Here is a 7,924-nt window from a genome sequence, read left to right on the forward strand (position 1 = left end):
TATTGATTTAATTTTTGTTGAGTAACCCTTGAAATCTGGGAATAAATGCTACTTGTTCGTAGTATACAATCTTTATATTGTTGGATTTGGTTTGCTAGTAGTTTGTTGAACATCTAGCAGCTATATTCATAAAGGATAGTGTCCTGTAATATTCTTTTTGTATGGTGTCTTTATCCGGCTTTGGTATCAGGTAATATTAGCCTCACGGAATAGTTAGGATGTATTCCCTCTTCTATTTTTTTGGAAGAGCTTGAGAAGAATTGGTGCCAGTACTTCTTTAAATAAATGTTTTCCAAAATTCATTAGTAAAACTGTCTGATCTTCTTGAAAGGATTTTGATTACTGCTTAAATATCTTCCCTTGTAAGTCAGTTGAGATTTTCTATTCCTTCTTAACGCAATTTAGGCATTTAATATGTTTCTAAGAATTATCCATTTCATCTAGGTTATCTAGTTTGCTAGCATATAATTATTCAAGTATTGTCTTGTTATACTTTTAAATTTCAGCAGTAATGTCAGCATTTATCATTTATGGGTTTAGTCACTGATATCTTCTAAATTACCTTTTTTTTTTTTTTCAGTCTAACTAGGGGCTTGCCAATTTTGTTGATCTCAGAGATTCAACTGTTCATTTTATTGATTTTCTCCATGTTGTTCTATTTTCTGTGTCATTCAACTCTTTAGTATCTCATTCATCTGGTTGCTCTTAGCTCTGTTCACTCTTCTTTTCTAGCTGTGTTAAGGGGTAAAAGATTTCTTGTGTGGCACTGTAGGATCAGCACTGTTCTGCAAACTACAAGGTCGGCAGTTCAAACCCACCAGCAGCTACTTGAAAACCCTATATAGTGTTGCTATGAGTTGGAACTAACTTGACAGCACTTAACCACAACGAGGTATAAAATTAGGTTACTGATTTGGGCCCATTGTTTTTTGTTTTGTTTTATGTATATATTTACAGCTACATTTAATGAAGGTATTTACATACTATAAGTTTTGGTATGCTGTGCTTTCATTCTCATTCATGTCTCAGTATTTTTAAATTTTTTGTGTGTGATTTATTCTTGGATCCACTCGTTGTTTAATAGTATATTGATTAATTTCTACATTTTTGTGAAATTTATACTTTTTCCTTCTATTGATGGTTCAGGTTTTATTACACTTTGATTGGAAATGCTATTTTGTATGATTTCAGCATTTTTTAATTAATGAGGCTTGTTTTGTGGCATAGCATATGTTCTTTCCCAGTAAATGATGTCTGTGCAATAAAGAAAAATGTATATCCTACTACTGGGTGAATTGTCCTATAAAATACCTGTTAAGTCTCGTTGGCTTATAGTGTCATTTAGGTTTATCATTTCCTTTTTAAAATGTGCCTAAATGGTCTATTATTATTGAAATTTCTGTGTCATACTCTCCATTCATTATTGCAGAACTTTCTATTTCTCCCTCCAGTTCTGTCAGCAGTTCCTTCACATGATTTGCAGTTCTGTTGATAGGTAACTATATAAAAGATGCCTCTTCTTGATGAATTGATATTTTTATCATACTATCCCTCTTTGTTTCTTATAGGTTTTTGACATAATTATTTTGTCTGATATTAATATAGTCATGCCATTTTTCATTTTATGGAAAGTTTTTTCCATCCTTTCATTTTCAACTGTTTGTATATTTTGATTTTAAATGGCCTCTTTTTGATCCCATACAGATAGGTCACAACTTCTGTTCTACCTGCTATCTGTGATATTTAATTGGAGAGTTTAATCCATTCACATTTAATCACTGATAAAAATATTTACTTCTGCTGTTTTGTTATTTATCTTCTGTGTGTCTTATGCATTCTTTGTAAAATTTTACCTTTCATATATCCCTTTTTGTGTTTCAGTTGACTCTGTAGTGAATCATTTTGAGTTACTTCTCTTTTCTTTTGTATGTATTCTTTTAAAATGTTCTGGTTGTTACCATGGGGATTTTATTTACAATCTTAAATTTACAGTGACGTATTTAAAATTCATAGACCAGCTCAAGAAAACAAAGTAAAATATTATAATAAAGTGGACAGCAAAGACCTAGAGTTAGAAAACCCAAAGGGAAGAATATGCTCAGCATTTGTCAAGCAGAAAGAACTGGGGGAAAAAACAAAACAAAACAAAGCCTCGAGCTTTAGTTGCAATATTGAAGGATTCTATGGGTAAAATATGGAATGATGGAGGAAACATCAAACAAATATGGTGCCGAGTCACTGTGTAAAATAGAATTTGTTGATGCTCAATCATTTCAAAGGGTAGCATAAAATGAAGAAGAAAGAAGTCCAAGCTGTACTGAATGCTTTGGCCAAAAACATGGCTGCAGGAACTGACAACATCAACTGAAATACTTCAATAAACCACTGCAACACTGGAAGCATTTACTCATATATGCCAAGAAATTTGGAAAACTGCTACCTGGCCAACAAGCTGGAAGCAGTCAATATCTGTGTCCATGCCAAAGAAAGGTGATTCAACAGAATGCAGAAATTAGTGAGCACAGTCATTTGTATCACAGGCAAGGGACATTTTTCTGAAGATAACTGAAAAATTGTTACACAAGTACATCAACAAGAAATTGCCAGACATTTAAACCAGATGTCGAAGAGCACAAGGAATGAGAAATATCCAGAATGCCAAGCGGATCTTAGCAGAAGTAATAAAATGTCAGAAAGATATTGGTCCGTATTTTATTGATTATGCAAACGCATTCAACTGTGGGGATCACAACAAATTATGAAAAACATTGCAAACAACATCTTTGCTTCTATTGTTGTTAGGTGCAGTTGCATCAATTTCGACACAGAGCAACCCTGTGTACAACACAATGAAACAGTGCCTGGCCCTGCATCATTCTCACAATTGTTATATTTGAGCCCATTGCTGCTGCCACTGTGTCAATCCATCTTACTGGGGGTCTTCTGTTTTTTTAATTGAACCTCCACTTCACCAAGCATGAAGTCCTTCTCCAGGGAACTTTGCCTTAGTGTTTTGGTAATCATTCTAAGGATTTTAACAGGCACACATCACCGTATGTTAATGAAGTGTGCTTTGCTCACTTCAGTACCAGGGAGCTAGTATACCAGATTGAAAGCATCACTGTCATTTCAAGCTAGCTGCTGACCTGGGATTAGGTGATGCTTAAGATAGCACCCTCGGAAACCCTGTACAGGGTCGCTATGGGTCGGAACCGACTCGACGGCACTTAACAACAACAACAACAACAAGATAGTACCAGTTTTAGAGGCTTCCCACCATTCAGACAAGTCTTCACCAGAATTCCGTGACCTCCCATACACAGTCCAGTGGGCTTTCAACAAAGCTAGTATTGTCATCTCTGCTTGTCATTTTGTTTTATTTTTGTGTGTGAAGATGAAAGCGTGGAACTTCTTACTCTGTCATCTTGGTTCCAGTAGTGCCCATTTCTTTTTATTGCTTATTGTTTATGTGTTTCTTAATTATTTTCTCTGTGATCATAAAGGAACTCACATTATTTATTTCTATGGTTTTAATAGTGTTTTTATACATATAAATCCACCTGGATTTAAGATTATTATAGGCATAAATTTTCATATTTCTTTCATCTGTATAATTGATTGTCCATGCAGCAATATAAATAATCAATTCTTTCCTGACAGATGGTGAAGAACTTCCATTACATATAGTTGTAATAAAAGACTTTCTAAGTTGCTAAAGTTATATACCAATTTGTGCTATTTGGTAACCCAAAGGCTAATCTTATTCCTTTTCAAAATATGTTTGGCTCTTTTTTACCTTTAATCTTATACAATAATTTAAAATTTTCAAGTTTCATAACAAAGTATTTTGTATTTTTTCAGATTACTATTGCATCTATGCATACTTTGAGGATGAACTATCTATAAAAAGTAATGCAAATTTTGGAAATACTTCTTTTGAAAACTGAAGAAATACATCTGGTATAAATAAAAACTCTGTCTTGACATTTGTTAGATTTTGACACACTGTCCTCTACATCTCGCATTCTCTCTTGCATACTCTCACTCTCTGTTTTCATTCTTTTTGTGTAATTTCTTCAGTTCAGTTCTCCCGTCGATGTTAATAAGTATTTCTTCTGTTGTATATAATATATATATTTTTTCAGATAGTGGCATTCATTGAAGCATATTATTAAAACAACTCAAACGCTGTCCAAGTAGATAAAAAATCATTTAGAAAAATCATCAACTCTTTATTAATGTTTTAACTTAAATATATTTTTTTATTTCCTGAAATCTCATGTTTTTTTTCCTAATCCATCTGACCACTTTTCAATTTCCTATTTCTATACCCTATATTGACTCCTCTGTTTACATAAACATGCACACTCACACATATTTTATAATCTGACTTTATCTGTAAAAAATTTGGGATAATGAAAGCATTTACTTCTGCTTGGTCCCATGTCTCATTAATGGTGATTTTTATCATATGTATTCTGATATTTTATGTTGGGTTTATGAAGAAACATTATATATGGAATTATTTGAGCCTTTGTTAAAGCAGGGTTTCTTTATAACACAATTGTACCTGCCAGCTATCCATAAGTACTATCAACCTAGGGCTAAAAATAATTTACAGTTTAAGATTGCTTGGAACCAGAAATAAGGCTAAAAAAGCCATATCTACATAATGGAGCTCTGGTAGTGTAATGGTTACGAATTGTACTGCTAACCTTAAGATGGGCAGTTTGAAACTACAAGCTGCTTTGTGGGAGAAAGATGAGGCTTTCTGCTCCCGTAAAGATTTACAGCCTCGGAAACCTGGTGCAGAGTCACTATGAGTCGGAATCGACTCCATGGCACTTAACAACAACAACAACATAATGGTCAGTTTGAGGTTTTGAATTCTCAGATTATTTATACATACACACATAAACTCTTTTTGTGTATGCGTCTTTCTCTCTCTCACACACAGACATACACAAATATGTTGTTCCTGTTAAATGCTGTCGAGTGGGGTGACTATGTATAGGGTTTCTGAGGTTTTAAGTCCTTGCAGGAGTGGCGGTTGGGCTTAAATTGTGGACCTTATGGCTTACTGTATGAAACAAACACACATACAATCTACCAAAGTTCTCAGAGAAGTTAAAAACAGGAAATTTTGCTGTCTCTCTTCCTCTGTGTAAAGTGTCTTTCCCTATTTCTCTCATTTAATTTAATATGAATGTTAAACTCTGGAGTTGTGGCTTTAGGAAAACATTTCCTATAAGTCACCCCAATTTATATGTTCCTTTGCTTTCATCTGCACCATGTGGGCCAATCCAATGAAACTCAATTCTCTCTCACAGTAATTAACAAACCTTACATTTGGTTGCCTCTCTAGGTTTATATTTTTACAATATCTTATCACTTCAGTCCTTTAATTTCTTGAATGTTTAGAGAAACAAGAGGGCTTTGAGAGTTTCATGTCTTTTAATTCCATTTTTCCTATGAACTTTATAAAACCCCCTCATACATATAAATTATCTTATCTGTTTAATTAGCAATTGTCTTCATCTACAAGGAAGTATTCACGATATCTGGTCTTTCTTTTTGACATCAGAGAAATTAATGAACAATACTAAATATATATTTCCAATAATTATATTTTGAACTTTCAGAGATAACAGACATCAAATTATAGATCCTTAAATGTGTAAATCAAATTAAAACAATGCATTAAGTCAAAGAGATTGTTTTATATTCCTTTTTCCACTTAAGAGAGAAATCAAGAATTCTGAGAAATTCACCAATATGAACCACTGTTAACTGCATCTAACAGTGTCATATGCTATTACCCTAAACACATATGCATTAATTAGCCTGACACTGGCTATATATCTGGAAGAAAATAACTACATTAGCTATTTTTTTTTTTAAATGTTCAAACATCTATGTTCAATGCATTCTAAGATTTCGCCCTGAGTTAATGTTTATGTGATGTTAGAATATATCATTACTGAAACATCATTAACTTGAGATTTGTTCAAGTTGTTTATAAAATAAGGTTCTTGGTTAAGATCTAGTATTTTATACTCATGTGTTAGTCTGGTGTACCTTAGCCCTTTGCTGTTTAACACTTTAAAGAGGTCTTTTGCAATAGATTTGCCCAATTCAATAGATCATTAGATTTCTAGGCAGCTGCTTCCAAGAATGTTGATTGTTGATTCGTGTAAAATGAAATCTTTGACAATTTCAATCTTGTCTCCATTTATCATGATTCTATTTATTGTGAAGGCTTTTATTTTCTTTACATTGAGATACAATCTATGCTGAAGGCTGTAATCTTTTTTATCTTAATCAGTAAGTACTCTAAGACCTGTTTGCTTCTAGCAAGGCTGTGTCATTTATATGTTGCAGGTTGTTAAAAAAAATCTTCTTCCAATCCTGATGCCACATTCTTCCTCACAAAACCAGCTCCTCAGATTACTTGTCAGCACAGTATTGAGTTAGTAAGGAGAAAGGACACAACCCTGAGGCACACCTTCTTGCTTAAAACCATTCAGTATTCCCTGGTTTTCTTTGAAGGAGTGCTTGTTTGTGTAAAGACACACCATGAGCACAATTCAGTGTTTTAGAATTCCCATTCTTCACAACATTATCCATAGTTTGTTATGAGCCCCACAGTAGAATGCCTTTGCATAGTAAATGAATAACAAGTAAACATCTTTCTGGTATTCTCTGCTTTTAGCCAAGAACGATCTGATGTCAGCAATGATACCCCCCTTTCTACATCCTCTTCTGAATCCACCTTGAATTTATGGCAACTCCTCATCAGTGTAACTGCTGCAGCTGTTTTTTTTATTTATCTCAGTAATATTTTACTTACATATGATTTAAGGATATTACTCAAACGATTTCTGCATTCTGTTGGATCACCTTTCTTTAGAATGAGCACAAATACGGATTCTTTCCAACTGGTTGGCTAGGTAGCTGTGGTCCAGATTTCTTTGTATAGACTTGTGAGAACCTCTAGTACTGCATATTTCCAAAATACTCATTAGATGACTTTAAAAATCATAATTCCATAAAGGCACAAACTAAATAAAGATGGATGATACACAGTGATATAGTTCATATACAACGCATAAAGCACTTTTTTTGTGCATTTGGGGAATTATTTAAAGTAAAATTTAAAATGTGAAATTCATAAATAGTAATATTACTAAATGAACTATCTTCCTATCGACACACTTATGTAACGGCGCAATAAAAATGAATATAATTTCAATCTCTAGTTCTTAGAAACCCTGTGAGATTTCAAATCTGAGACGAAAAACATACAAAAGGAGGCTGAAGCATCTTGTTGCATTTGTAAGCAAGGAAGAATACTGAATTCTAATCAAACAACCCAGAAAGCAACTACACAAGCATTTATCCAGATTTAACAAATAGTTGATGAAAGAACATTTTATACACTGTAAGGTATTCAGTTAATAAGTGAAAAACGTTGCATAATGTATATCATTACAGTTAACCCTTGAACTCAGGGGTTACGGGTTCCGATTCCCTATGAAGTTGAAAATCTGCGTATAACTTTCAGCCAAAACTTAACTACTAACTGCTTACACTTGGCCAGTAGACTTACTGATAGCAAAAGTAGTTGATTAACACTTGCAGGTTATAGATTTTTATACTGTGCCCATATAAAAGCTGCATTTTCAATATGAAATAAAAAGGTATTTTATGAAAATTATAAAGTTTTTATGCTTACTGCATAACTGTAGTAATAACTTCACAATTTTTGTTTTCTTTGTTTACAGTGATCTTTACACTAGACTCATTTATCTAGAAATAACAGGCAAGCACAGTAGCAGACTACATCTGTGGAAAGAGAAGATGGAAAAGCTCCGTATCATCAGTGAAGACAAGACCAGGTGCAGACTGTGGAACAGACCATCAA

The sequence above is a fragment of the Chrysochloris asiatica genome, unplaced genomic scaffold, assembly GCF_000296735.1.
Source record: "Chrysochloris asiatica unplaced genomic scaffold, ChrAsi1.0 scaffold00017, whole genome shotgun sequence".
Taxonomy (NCBI): domain Eukaryota; kingdom Metazoa; phylum Chordata; class Mammalia; order Afrosoricida; family Chrysochloridae; genus Chrysochloris; species Chrysochloris asiatica.